The 14,146-nt window shown below is 43.3% G+C and overlaps 1 protein-coding gene across 5 annotated transcripts in view; it reads right to left on the reverse strand.

The window, feature by feature from the left end:
- The window catches only part of TSPAN18 (tetraspanin 18), a 122,831-nt gene that overhangs the window by 85,515 nt on the left and 23,170 nt on the right, over positions 1-14,146 (reverse strand). For 2 of the 5 annotated variants that reach the window (XM_026848941.1, XM_026848946.1), the window contains exon 2: positions 13,058-13,160. The exons of the other annotated variants lie outside the window; for them this stretch is intronic. The gene's annotated coding sequence lies outside the window, so the exon portion shown is untranslated. The remainder of the gene's footprint in view (positions 1-13,057; positions 13,161-14,146) is intronic. 5 annotated transcript variants of the gene reach the window in all.

Consider the following 14,146-nt stretch of genomic DNA (forward strand, 5'->3'; position numbering starts at 1 on the left):
AGTAAGTGTTCTTTACTTACTAGCAACTCTTAAAAGAATTATCTAAGAATAAACTACTTGGATGCACAAGTAATTTGTTATCTCCAGGAAGATGGTGGGGGGTTAAAAAAATGGTGTGGGAAAGAAAGCACGTGAAGTGATGGTTCAGCAAGTAATCAGTTAAAAAAATCTTGCTTTAGCTGTAGAGCACTGGACCTCTGGAAATCATAATTGGAGCACAGCCTAATACTCTCCAGCTGCTCCTTCCCACCTTAAGTTCAGGGGCACCAACTTTAACCAAAAGGCCAGGGCAGACACTGGAGAGCCCTCCTGCTCACTGAAAGATTAAACACTCCCTCGTATGAAAAACAGGCCACATGAGTCATGCAGCTACTCCTGGGCTCTTCTGCATTCCCTAATTCACCCTGTGATGTGAACACTGCTTGTACTTGCTGGGAATCAGTGCAGCACCACAATTATTTCTGGTTTTTTAAACAAAGCTCTGCTGGGTTTGGGTGACTAGAGGCTTAGAGCTGAGAAGCAGGTGGACTAATTTTGCTTGGCAAGGATGCAGAGCTGGCAGTACCTTGAGGAACAACAAACCCAAGCAATGTGCAGGGATTTAACGAGGCAAATTAACAAAGACCCCAGCATGGTGTGAATTGAGGAATCCAGGTTAGGAAGCACAAGTGTAAGGGCTCTCCTGCTAGGGCTGAGGCAGGCGGCAGCAGGTCCTGCTCGGAGGGGCAAGGGGCAGCGAGAGCTGTGCTGGCCTGTTTTGTCCCAGCCATCAGGTTCACAAACCCTGCATGCTGCTTTTTCCAGCCAGCACTGGCTGGCAGTAAAGTACAACTGATCTAAGCTGTCAAAAGCAGTTTATTAAACACAGGCAAAAATAATCTTTGGGCATGGAGGCAGCTTAACTCAAAACATTAAATAAAGTTGATCTCCACCAAAAGTGTTGAATTCTTCCATGCAGTCAGAAGAAGGAATAAAGAGAACAGTCTCCAAAGAAATTATGCTGCCTCTAACCCTGCTTATTGTCAAGTACAGCCTTTGATGGCTTACTCAACAAGAGGCTAAATACCCTAGCCCTCAATTTAAATTGTTCTAGCCCTCAGTTCCCACATAAGGTATAACATTTGTTTGGCCCCTGACTTCAAACTTTGCTAACAGCTATTCCTGCTACACAGACTGCACCCACAGGAGAAAATTATTTTCAAGGAGGAAGTACTCAAAACCAGAACAATGGTTCTGAGGCTGTTTGGCCCTCTTCAGTCTGCAACTTGTTTTGCTGAACTCTTCTGCAAGAGCTTGGGCTCCTTTGAATGAAATTCTGACTGCAGGAACCTCAGACAGAAAGGGAGAGATCTCAGCTCTGCAAAAGTCGATTTGCAGTGTCGTGCAATAATCCAATACCAGAGGGTTTCCCTTTCCTGCAACATTAGTTCTCATTGATCTGCATTAGTACACAAAGTTTATGCTAGTGCAGAGGAAGAGGCCAGCGGTTTGTGGGTAAGAGTGGATCCTGTGAGATACCCTTTTTCAAGCCCTGCTTTACCACAGATCCGCTGAGTGACTTGGAGAAGTCACCTCTCTGGGCTGCTTCTTCCCATCTGGGCATAACACACCCCTGCCCTGCTGCAAGCAGGCTTGCCAATCCATGGCTAAAGTGAAACCAGGGTGGGCGAAGGAGAGTGGAAAAAGATGGAGGCTGTCCAAACTGAACCTGATGGAAGAGCTCCCACATGCAGGACCACGTGCTACCAGCATCGTCTTCCAACATTTACTCCTGGTCAGATTTTTTCCAGAACAGCAGTCACTGGTAGTAAAGGCATGTGAAAGCACAGCTTCTACAGAACGTGCAAGCCCCAGACTTCTTGACTGCCAGGTACATTAGCACAAGCACTGCCTTGCTTCGGCCAATTCTGCTGACTTTCAAACTTCTCTACCGATGTTCTTCCATTTATAAGGTACTCAAGTGATGATTAAAAATGCCCTTCACAGAACATCATTATTTAGCTATAAAACTTATCTCCTGGCTTATGAAATATACTGGCACCTGCTTTGTCCTGGGCAGAAGAGGTGAGAAACAGGAGAGAACAACATGAGCAAAAACTGCAGGGAAAAGGAAATTCCCAAATCTTTCTATGTACCTAATAAAGAATAGCAGCTCCATGCTGTATGCTGGGCTCATGAATTGTGAAACCCCCAAAAAGCTAATGGTAGTGCAAGGGCATGAGCAAACAAAGAGGTAAGACCAAACAAATGTAGTATTTGAGGAGTAAGAGGCTAGAGGGTGAAATGGACACAGACATCTCCCTTCCCACTTAAAAACCCCTCATATCTAGTAGAAGAACAGAAAGTTCATTCACCATGCCATGCACTGTGGAAAAAAAAATATCACACTAGCAGAGGAGCACATGCCCACTATTGCATTTCAACTTTGCACCCTAATTGTTAGAAAAAAAAAAAAAACAACCAACAAACAAACCCAAAAGAGACAAATCATGGTGGAAGGGTATTGAAGAAATTGGCAGGAAAGTAAAAGGAACTACATTTATGAGAATTCCTTGTAAGCATCAGCCCCTGAAAAATGGGCCGAGATACTACTGCTTATAAGAAATTAGTGAAGAATGCCTTTGGTATAGTCCTTTCCCAAAGGATTAGAATAACTTCCTTTTCATTCCACATGACGATTTAGAATGGGCTTTAATTCCCTGCAAAGGAGCAAGCAGTACTTCATAAAGGATGGACATGGGAACTACGCAGACAAGACCGCTGTTGGGAAAACATTTACTTTAACTCTAATTTTCTGGTGACACAGAGAAGTGTTTGAAAATAATAAAGGTTGTCAAAATATTTCCCATAATAAATTCCTACACACAGCACATTTACAAGACCAGCACAGTTTCCTACCCAGCTGGTGCACTAGCTGCTACCAAGAGATTCTCTGATTTACTAAGATGCCATCTCAGCCTGGGTGGGAGCTTGCCTTCTCACTGCGGGCAATCCCCCTGCTTGTTGACTCTCTTTGCAGGCACAGTGTCCTGCATTCTCTCAATGGTGGAATTTGGGTAGAAGAGGATTTCTCACCTACGGGTAACTACTGATCCCAAAGGTATCAACTATGCCAGAACAATGGCAGGGAATACAGTATAGCTCTAACATGTAACGCCTGGGCAGGCTGGGGAGGACAAAAACAAGTCACAACTCCCCCGCTTTACATTGCCATGGGTACACATGTAGGACACAGGGGTACGGAAGATTTCCATTTTTGCTAAACATCAGTGGCAAGAGAGGCAAAATAAATGTAAAACTGTACTCTCAATAGAGAACAGCAGATTCATTCCCACCAGGCAAGCTATACTTCCCATCCCTCGCTTGGGATACAAGCTCTGGAACAGAGATCCTGAGGGTCTTTATTTCAGACCTTCATTTAATGTCCTAGTAAAGATTCTTCCCACCCCCCCCCTTTTTTTTTTTTTTTTTTTTTTTTAATTGGAGATGTAAAAAGAGAAACAAACAAAAAAGCCCTCAAAACCCCACAACAGGGTGAGGCGCCCGTGCTCTCTGCCATAATAACATTTGCTAATTAAAACACAAAGCAGCCAGGGCTGCAGGATTAATGGACATGGTTTCCTCTTTTCAAGTCTCGCCTGCTGACAGATCGCCTCATTCCTTCCTTGCTCTTGAACCTCTCAGAAAAAAAAAAATTAAAAAATCCAGTTTGCTTATCTTACAGTGTGGGGTTGCCATGGAAACCGCATCCCCCTGTGAGATGCTCTGTCATAACATTTCAGCACTGTATGGAAGGCTTAAAGACACAGCATCCTCTGCTCTGAGGGCTTCTGAGCCAGCCAGAGCCTTCGCAGATGAGCAGCTGTCAAACCTAGAGAAAGTCTGAAGTTGGGATGGAGAGATAGAGAAGTAACAGTAGAAATATTCAGTCGTCCAGTTCTTTGCAAAAATCCACTTCTTGCATCGGCAATTAATATTGACCAACAAATACTTCAATGCGGTGTGAGACACATTTTGCTGTTTGGAGAACCTGCCTCCCGACAGCCTGTTGAAAGAAAGGATGCTGGCACCAAAACATAACCCCATCATTCTACCATGGAGTAGCACAAAGCACCTCTTTAGTCAGGGTTTTATGTCAGATTAGTCTCTGAGCCCTATTTTCTCAGTCCTTTCGTAAGAAAGGAGGGAAAAAGTAGCAAGCACAATAATTGCCCATAATGGGAACAGGCCTCCTATAGCCTGCTCCTTAATTACAGGGATGGCTTCCAGGCTGTAATCACTAGGGGTCCAGATGGAAGTTCTCCAAGCTCTTTGAGGGACAGAATGTGTCAGTTATTAATTAAACATATGAGGCAATTAGCCTCAAAACTTCGTAGTAAATCACTACAGCTGTGTTACTTTCACTTTTTCCTTTGGTGAGTGCAAGTCAAACGCACAGTGCCTTTCCCAGGGGGGTCACGAGGACTGCAGCCAAAAAGCATTCCCAAACAAGACCTTTGTTGTTGGGTGGGAAAAAGTATCTGCAGAAAGCTTGTTTTCAGAAGTCAGCTACTTCACAGTCACATTCCCTCACGAGAAATGATGGATTCTTCATACGATAGCTATTCACCGCTGAAGCTGCCTGGTGTGCAAAGCAGCTGAATTCTCTCTGCCGCCCCAAACAGCAGCCTGAAGTTGTTCTGCTACAGCATGAGGAAGAAACCAATCCACTGGTTAACATGGCCCATATTCCAGCATAAGCTAATCAACTGTAATTCATTGTTTTGGAGCTTGTCAAGACTTCTATCTCCATATCTTCTATCTGTTGCTGGTTGGTCACACATTTGAAAACAAGATGCTGTGTTGCATTCTTTGTCTATCTCCAAGTTCAGAAACCAGGCCAAAACCACCATGGTTGTTAAAACCCAGTCAGTGATTTATTCCAGTATTTGTATTCACAGACAAAAACTCTCTCGGTCACATCGAGATAGCCTGACGTCAGTGCATTGTTAGTCTGCGCTTTGCTCCGTGGTTCGGTGCTGCAGTTGGAGATTCTATCATCTACAAAAACTTCAGTATGCTTCCCTAAACTTTTCTCACATGCAGCTGACGAACGATGCTGTAAGTCATTACTGACAATAGTAAGGACTGAGTGGTGACCTCAGCCCTGTTTTACTCTAACATATAAAGAAATTTGACCCCTTCCTTAGACATTTTAGCATGCTTGGAGAATACCCCTTGAGAAAACACATAGGAAAAGCAGAGAACAACATATGCAGTCAGTAATCAAGTGCTGTAAGCTCTCCCTAGTACTTGGCAAAACACTGCAAGAGGAGCGTGGGAAGATCCTCTGGAGTCAGCAGCCACCAAATTCTCATGAAGAACCAGGTATTTTGGGTCTATGAGCAGTAACTAATGACTGCTTGCACAGTACAGAGAGTACAGCAGCCTGAAGGAGACCCAAGCCCACTAAAGGTTACCCAAGTTAGAAGAGAACACATGTATCTTCTCATCATGGAAGAGGATAGAATAGAGCTGATAGCATGCCAGGTAGCCATTTACATTTAGGACAGTGGAATTTAACAAGGCAACAAATGATTGATGTGCAGGATAGCAGTACTTCATATGTGGGCAGCTCATTTATGAATTTATTTTCCCCCTTTGATCAACAGGTCAGATCTGAACAAAATAAAGTGGCCCTCTATGGCAAACTCGATTGCTATGCTGAGCTTTTTATCATAAAAACTGGATGTAGCTTCTCACGTTCACCCCATCCCTGTCCTTATGATTGTAACTCATGTTTGGCTGTCATGTAAGGAGACATTTAATGGGAAATTTTTGCATGAATTTTATCAAATTCAAATTGAAATAGTGAATACTAAAGTAAAAGCTTTCAGAATGTTTGCAGACTGCGAACAGAAAGTAAAGCAAAATGTTATCTCTGATCCAAAAAGTCTGACCTGCGTAAAGTTTAGTTGAATGATGACTTCAGAATGTATTTCCAGTGTCTCTAAAGCTTTACGCTCAGAAACAGGTAGATAAAATTCAATATATGCAGCCACACACATCATATCTTTAACAGGACTTTTAATAAGAGAATCTCCCTACTGTTCATTGGGTTGGAACAAATTTTTCACTTCTATGCATAACCCATGCCATTCTCAATGATAGCATTTGCTCAGCATTCCGAAGAAAAAAGCAGGGTTGAAAAGAGAGCTTGTGTAAGAACAGAAATGCACCTTAGTTTCATATATTTAAGATTTATTCCAGAAAAGGAAAAAAAAAAAAAAAACCACCACACAAAAAAAACCTAACCCAAAAAAACATCAATCCCCACCACCAGGAACTAAGTCACTTGGAATCATCCCATTCTAGGAAGGGACAAGAATGAACTTTCATCAGGCACCAGTTTTAAGATGGGTTTCTAAACTAGGTATAGAAAGTCAGTGATTTGTACAGCCCTGACCAGAATAGTCAGAATGTTACAGCAGAGGTAGAATTTCCATCTTCCCTAGCCAAAAAGAATTTAATATTAAACTTTCATTTTTAAAGCAATTTAACCACCCTAGTACATTTAAACCTTGAGGGTCTTTGACATTCATGAAAGCAGGGAAGTTGTTCAGTATACAGAAGGTTACCCAAGAGTAACTTGATAAAAAACAAGCATCAAAATCAACCCAAACATCAAAAGAATAATCTCTAATTAAATATGCTGGGGATTTTGTCAGCCTATTACCAGGGTCTTGACGATCTTTTCTGATTTCCCAGGGCTCAGACAGGAATAACAACATTAAATATTCTATGTATACTTGGAAGAAAAGAAATGAGGGATAACTGACACAAATAGCTCCAAATCACTGCCCAGATCCTACACCCTGTACTTACAAAAACAGGGAACTTCAACTTGGTCAACTCGGAACATACTGTCCCTGCCAAACAAGCCCCAAGAACACTGCGGCCAAGGAGCTCATGTTTTCTGGAGGTGACTGGCAAGATGCTACACCACTTTGTGATGCACAGGCAGACTGCTTTTGTCCTTCAGAGCTTTTCTTTTTCGTAATAGTTCTGGACCTCTCTGCCTAATTGCACCCACTTCATCTGTGAAGAGAGATTTATAATGGAACATAATTTTGAGGGATTAACTTTGACGCTGGTACATGGCCCATGCAGAAGTGACAGCAAAAAATTTATATTGGCTGTTGCTCCTGCCAAAGAATAACAGAGAAGCTTATTACGCAGGCAATCAAGCTCCAAAATTAGCGCTGATTTTCACCCCATGCCACTTTACTGTTGTTAATGATGGGAAGCAGCAGCAAATATGAAGCAAAAAGCCATCAGGAAACTAGCATTCATTTTTTATTATTGAATAGGGAGACCAAAGTCCTTGTTCAGGTACAAATCTCAAAGGCAATAAGAGCTGAAGGCAGACCACAATAAAACTGGAAGAATGATCTACTGACCAGGGTCCTTAATGAAAGGTTCTCAGGGAACTTCTTGTCCAGCATGTCTAATTCAGAGGGCTAGGAGCATTGATCTTCTTCCTTCCTCTCCCCTACTGAGAAATTCTCCTAGAAGCTGTGTCCGAGGCAAGGCTGAATGCTTTTGGGAGCCACAGACACGTTTATCTGGCACTGCTATCTCTGGGAAGGTGCACAGCTACAGCACAAGCAGCACTCCCTAACCCATGAGACAGGGCTACTCCCCATCTCCTGTGACTTTCCCTACCACAAGTCTCTTGGAAGAGAGTGCAAGTGGACAGGACTTTCACTATGAACAAGCTGTGAACTACGGTGCTTAAAATATTGCCATTGCTGTGATTCACTTCCAGTGTGATACTACTGACAGACCAGAACCACTGGAAGCTCTGGAAGAGAAATAAGTCTGGAAAAACAAGAGAAACTGGGCCCCTTCCTAGTATTCAACAGAAGGAAGGAGAGTTCTTTGGGATCTGTCATCTGTGAAAGGCACAAGCCAGCCTTAAACATACACATGATGTTCTTAACAGAAAGCAAGGCTAGAAACAAGCCCTCTGCCTTAGAAAGGCCATGACATGTTGTAACCAGAAAGTTCACACTGATCACACTTGGCTTCACTTCAAAGACATCCTTACTCTCCGGCTCACCTGAACGGTTTTCTATTCCCTGTCCTTTCCCATGTGCTCTTGATGCCTCCTTGGAGTTAAAAAAGCTTCCTTTCTCCCAGCTTTCATGCCTTATAGATAAGAGGCAACTTCTATGATGGAAGTGTCTTGCAGGACTCAAGTGCTCATCTACACAGAATCATTTCTGTTTAAGTTTTCTTTCAAAAGTAGTCTGATGCCTTGCTCCGCTCTCACTGAAATCAGTTTAATTCTTCTACCAAGTTCCAGGCTGGAGCCATCTTAACTGATATGGTGTGTATATATACGTAAATTTTGTCCACAGTTTGCACAGAACCCCTGTGGATTAATCCAACCAAATAAAGATCATTGTCACAGACGATTGAAGACCCATAAAAATGAAGCAAATCTTGCAAGAGGTTACAAGTAAAATAGTTCTTATTCTTCTGTTTTCTGCTATTTGACACCGTGCTTCCCACATGGATTGGTTGTTGGCCTCAACTATAGACTTCTCTATACCGTCTCTCATAAAACTATTATTTAGCAAGACTGGTTACCTCTTTTGCACTATGCCTGGCCATTCTTACAGCTGAGCAGAATACCTTTATGGAGAACACTCAATTATCCCAACATCTCCAACTGCTACTGAAAGAAGGCACTGCAGTTGGAGGCAGCAAGGAAGAGATCTGTCCTTATATCAACTCTGATACCGGAACGCCTTGGTCATGTCATGTACTCCTGAGCGTGGCATAGACCAGACCGACAGTCTGGGCCTGACAGCTCTGTCACATCCCTTCTGTTCACTTGCTAATAGAGTCTAGAAAAGCTTTTTATGGTAGCTGGCAGAAGCAATAATAGTAACTTGAGATAGGTTCGTGCTACACTTACTTTGGTAGTGTTTGATTTAATGCTCTACTTTCATAAATTTTCAAGGTAGACTCCCCCCTCACCAGGGAACACTCAGATTAGCCCAGGACAGATACCTTTAAGGATTCAAAGACCTACCTGGTAATTTTGCTAAGGAGTAATTGTGACTCACCACTCTGCAAACTGGTGGGTCAGTCCAGGGTACAGCATGAAGGGACTACTAGGCAGGTACTTAAGTTCTAGCTTCAGAGTAGTTATCATGCACTGAATAAGCAGCACCATGGATGACAGACAGGAGGGCAGCATTGAACAGGGCAGATGCAGCCATAAACTGAATGAGGTCAGGGAACAGACCCATTGTTGTTATCGTGTGCTGCAGGTACTGCAGAGAGCTAACGCTGGGGAAGGGAAGCAGACAGGGACTACAGCTCATTAGTCCCTCCAGAAAAGTCTGCTCCCAGCCTCCAGAAGTGCACTTTTCATAAATCAGCCAACAGCTCCTTAATGTACAAACCCATCGTCAACACCACAACATGGGGAGTGATGCATCCAATCAGGGATGGAGCCAAAGCGCTATGCCAGCAGAAGTAGCAAAGTAAATCACAACAATGTCCTCAGTGTCATTACAGAAAAAGAACAGCTGGAGACTAGATTCTGGAATATGAATCGCTCACAAAGGTAGTGAACACCATACTGTAATCTAGATAACAAAGCACATTTAACATACGTACAGCTGTGGTGCCTGATTAAAGGACCATTAGAGGACCAAAGGCTGCCAAATATACTCTTCAAGTGAAAAAACAAAACATAACCACAGCGAAAATCACATGAAGCCACACATGCAATGGAGAAGGGGTAGAAAAAAAAATAATTCCTGTGCACGAGGCCACAAACCATACAGAGGAGCCTTCAAGGACCACAAGGTCTACTGATGGACTCTCACATCTGTGGCACATGCAGCAGGGCCAAACCAAACACACCACAGCTAGGTCTGAGTAAGGCAATACCGCAGCACCGTGTGAAGATGCAAGCTCAAGTTCCATCAGCGCTGGGGACACTGCATCCTACTTATTTAGTTTACTACTCGCACTGGCATAGTTGTATTACTTCCAGTTCCAGAAGCACTTTTCTAAACACTGTATCTGGCATCTCTTCAGTGCAGTATAGTCAAGGGTAAAAATAGCTTCTAAACCTCTTTATGTTTCTATTCTCTTCTTTCTGCAGTTCTGTTTCTCTCCTTGTAAAGAGGAGAGCAACATCAGTTAAGTCATCCAGCAAGTGTAAAGTGGTTATGGTTCCCTCTAAAAGGGACACTACAGCCACAAAGCTACCACTGCAATTAGTGATTTGAAGTCTAATGGAGCAGGAAGCAGCAAACTACGCAATAAAAGTTGTAGAGAATATCCACACTAAGCACACCAAGCGCACATTAGGCTAGAAGCAGCTGTGGCCATACCAATTTCAAGGTCCCCAAGATGACTTTTACATGTGCCTGATAGAACCTGCTTTGTTCAACACCTTTTAAGCCTGATTGAATCAGACAGTCTCAGCGGTTCTCACATACAAGGCATGCAAGTTCAGCAGCTAAGAGCTCTCTTCGCTGGTATGCCCTTGCCCTCTAAGCTTGCTTTAGGTGTCACACTCAAAAAGCTATAGAGCCTCATTAAGCTATCCAGGGATACAGGTCTGGTCGACCCAGACAACATCTCTACAACAGCAACACCATTAAGGGCAGGATCACATTTTGCTGTTTGTGCTGGGCTGGCTGTTGGAGCTGGAAGATGGAATCAGGAGCAGCCACTAGTGATGCTGGCTCTGGCACAGACCTCCTTATCTATGCAACTTTGACAGCAGTCCATGGTGCCTCTGTGTCTCAGCTTTCTCACACATGTAACAGGGGGAGCACACAGCATTTCTGTACTTCACCCGAGTGCTGCATTACCTACGGTTTGCTCACCACTAGAAAGAGACCAAACAGAACGCTTCCTCAGGTAAACACATCAAGAGAAAAGTTCTAGCCCCGACTTGAAGGATATATGAAAAATTAATATCTTTGAGCCTCCTTCATACCCATCAGCAAAATACACCCACCTCTGTAATTTGCTTTGAAATAAGGGAAAAAGCACTAATTGTTCAGAATTATTCACTGGCTGGAACACCAACATCTAAGAGTATGCGTTCTCTGCAGACATGAACTTGTTCTGTCCCAGGGCTTGGCAAAGTACCAGCTCCACTGGTGCACAGCACTGTCTTTTGAAACCCTCGGCACCGCATGCGCTACATGAGCTTGCCTGCCTGAACTTAAGATTTTAGACCAGAACAAATATATTGCTGTGAAATGCGCAAGACACGTCTGAGAAAGTTATTTCTACCTGATTTTCCCGTGAACATCTACCAAAACTGAAGTTTACATTAAATATACACTGAGGATTTTCTCTTTCTTTTGAGGGCAATCAGCTTCGGAGTTCCTCTGCCCCTGGAGGTACTGGCACAATCCACTCTGATTAGACTCGGAAGGGGGAGCAAACAGACAATTACTTTGATAACAATCTTATCTGAGGACAGAAATGAGATTAGCTGCCTAGCTGCAGCGATTCTTCCTCAGATACAGCGTTGAAAGAACTGACTAATCCAGCACAGGACACAGAAGCAATTTCCCCACGGAGCATGTTGGCAAGTAAAGTAAGGTGTAGTTCTGCCCCCACCGGCCCCTTTTAAGAGGGAGAATTATCCGTTAGGACCAAGTGGCCATGGCCAGCACAGGTTCTGGGCCAGATGTCTTCCTGACAATGCAGCAGCTGGGTAATTTCTTCCTTCTAGTTTTCTACTGTTACACAGAATAGTATAAGCAAACAGCAGTGAGTAAGATTGTCTGGGAACAACTCCATCCTGCTGTCCTTACTACGATTTCATTTTTGCAGTCTTATTCTCAAAATTCTCTGACGGCAAGGCGCACATTAGCTTTCCGTGAACCTAATGAACGATGCTGTTGGGAAGTCCTCCTCAGACAGTTTTGATTTTACTTCTCTAACTTGATCCCATTCTTTTTAGTTATTCCCTTTACGATAGACAAACTATCCCCTCTCCCCTGGGTGTTTACAGCCCTCACATGTCTGGAACAATGTCCAGTAACAGACAGGGCAACATTAAGGAACAGGACTTCTCCGAGATAAGGGTCCCAGATAAGTCTGCACTTAAATCCAACAAAGACAGGCTAATTAATGTAGTAACAGGACAGAAGCCAAACTGCCCAGAAGGTTGCTTACACCACATCCATACCAACAGGTTTACACCGGAGCCTTGTAAGTATTCCCTGCAGTGGACACAACAGACCTGACTTGAGATGCCAACTTTGTTGCTGGTATATCTGGATGCTGTAGGCTCTGCTCAGCATCTGGGGGAATGTTGGTGGGTAGGGGGCGGAGGGGATCTTCAGCAACTAAGCTACAAATTTTATCTCTCTCTAATACAGCAGTTTCATGTACTCTTTACATTGACCAGTTGCAGGAAGGGGAGAAAACCTGCAAAACACTAATTCACTAGAAATGCCACGCCAAAAAAAAAGAATAACAGTATCAACAGCCTGGGTAAATCAAGCTGATGGCAGTCTGAAAACTGATAAAAGTTGCTAGCAAAAAGGCAGAGAGGTGAACTTTATTCCTGCAGTGTATGACAGCATCGTGCTTCAATACTTGCAGTTTTCTTTACACATCTATTTAGACTAAAATGAATATCCTTATAAAAATACCTAAGTAAGCCGCACAAGAAGAGGGCCAAGTGCTATACTTCTGCTTTGCTGATCTGAATTCACAGCATTTATTTAGTCATAATCCTTCATATAGGAAGTTTATTTATACAGACAGGGATTTCTGGAATTCTGCAGGATTAGTTAATCTACAGCATTCTCAGTGCACAAATTTTAGCATCAGAATTACACTGCCTGCATATTCAATGCCTAGTGTAAATATTTGGTCTGATTAATGTTAAACGGATTAGTCAAGATGAAGCCAGAGTTCTCTGCTTATTTACTCAGAAGTTAAATATTGCTGCTCTTCATTTAAGAATTTGGTTTAAAAGAAAAATCCACAAAAGCAACAAATGAAACATACTTACCTAACCCAAAGTGAGACAGCACCAAGATTTCCATCATTTTCAGCCTGAGTACCCATGTGACAAAGCCGCACACTGAATCACAAATCTCACACTCCCTGGCCTCCTTATGGGAAACGTGCAGAGGAGACAACAGCTTCAGCACAAGCTCCCTGCTCTGGGTTTCAGCTGCACCAGGGAAAGGGGATAAACAACCCCCCTCCCGGTTCTATTTAAAAGCAAGAGGGAAATAATTGGTGTGAAAGCCATTTGCAGTTCAGTTACACTTTTGAAATGTGAAGAGGCAGTTATGGACAAGGCTGGCTGAGACCTGGTGGTGTCAGTAAGTCCCACTGTGGGGAGGATTTCCAGACGTTCTCAGCAACGCCGCACATCAGCTTTCATCCAAATTAGCAATAAATTTCCACCCATTATAGGCAGAGTGGTGTTAAACTAGGTCCTATTCCTGCGCCCACCTGCTGTATCCCCCAAGCTGGCAGTGCCATTTTTCTGTGGCATGTCAAGTGTCTGCTCCAAAGCCCCTCCGCTGCCTTGGACCACTCACTGAAGGAACAGCAGTTAAGCGTTGCAGTCAGAAAGAAAAACTGTTTGATTTCACTGTTTGATACAAGCAGATTAAGACTGAAAGCAAAAGGACAAGCTGTTTAATAAAAAGACTGCGTGTCAGCAGGTACAAAGCTAGCACAAGCTAAGAGTTTGAGGAGAAGGCAGGCATTAGAAGTTCACATTTCAGTCCATTTGTTTAGTTTCAATTTCTGAATCAATTTCATTTAAAGGCACAGACATTAAAATGTTTTCTAGTAAGGCATCAGGAAAATAAAACTAGTGTTTCAACTAAATGGCTCTGCAGAAAACGACTCCCACTCGCTGGCTTTTCATCCTTCACTACTGCACGCCATCCATCCCTGATGAGGTTGTGTCTTGTTTATCAGACTCTCAAGAAAATTTGTGTACAAATTTCAGACACTTTGGAAGAGGAAAAAGTGCCTTCCCTCCGACCCACGTTTACTCTGAGCAGATGTAACATTCCTGAGAAGCTCTCAGCTGACTGCCTTTGAAGTCTGAAGAAAGGGGGGGGTCTCAGCTCCCTTT

The sequence above is a fragment of the Athene cunicularia genome (assembly GCF_003259725.1).
Source record: "Athene cunicularia isolate RWA chromosome 5 unlocalized genomic scaffold, athCun1 chr5_part1, whole genome shotgun sequence".
NCBI classification, from domain to species: domain Eukaryota; kingdom Metazoa; phylum Chordata; class Aves; order Strigiformes; family Strigidae; genus Athene; species Athene cunicularia.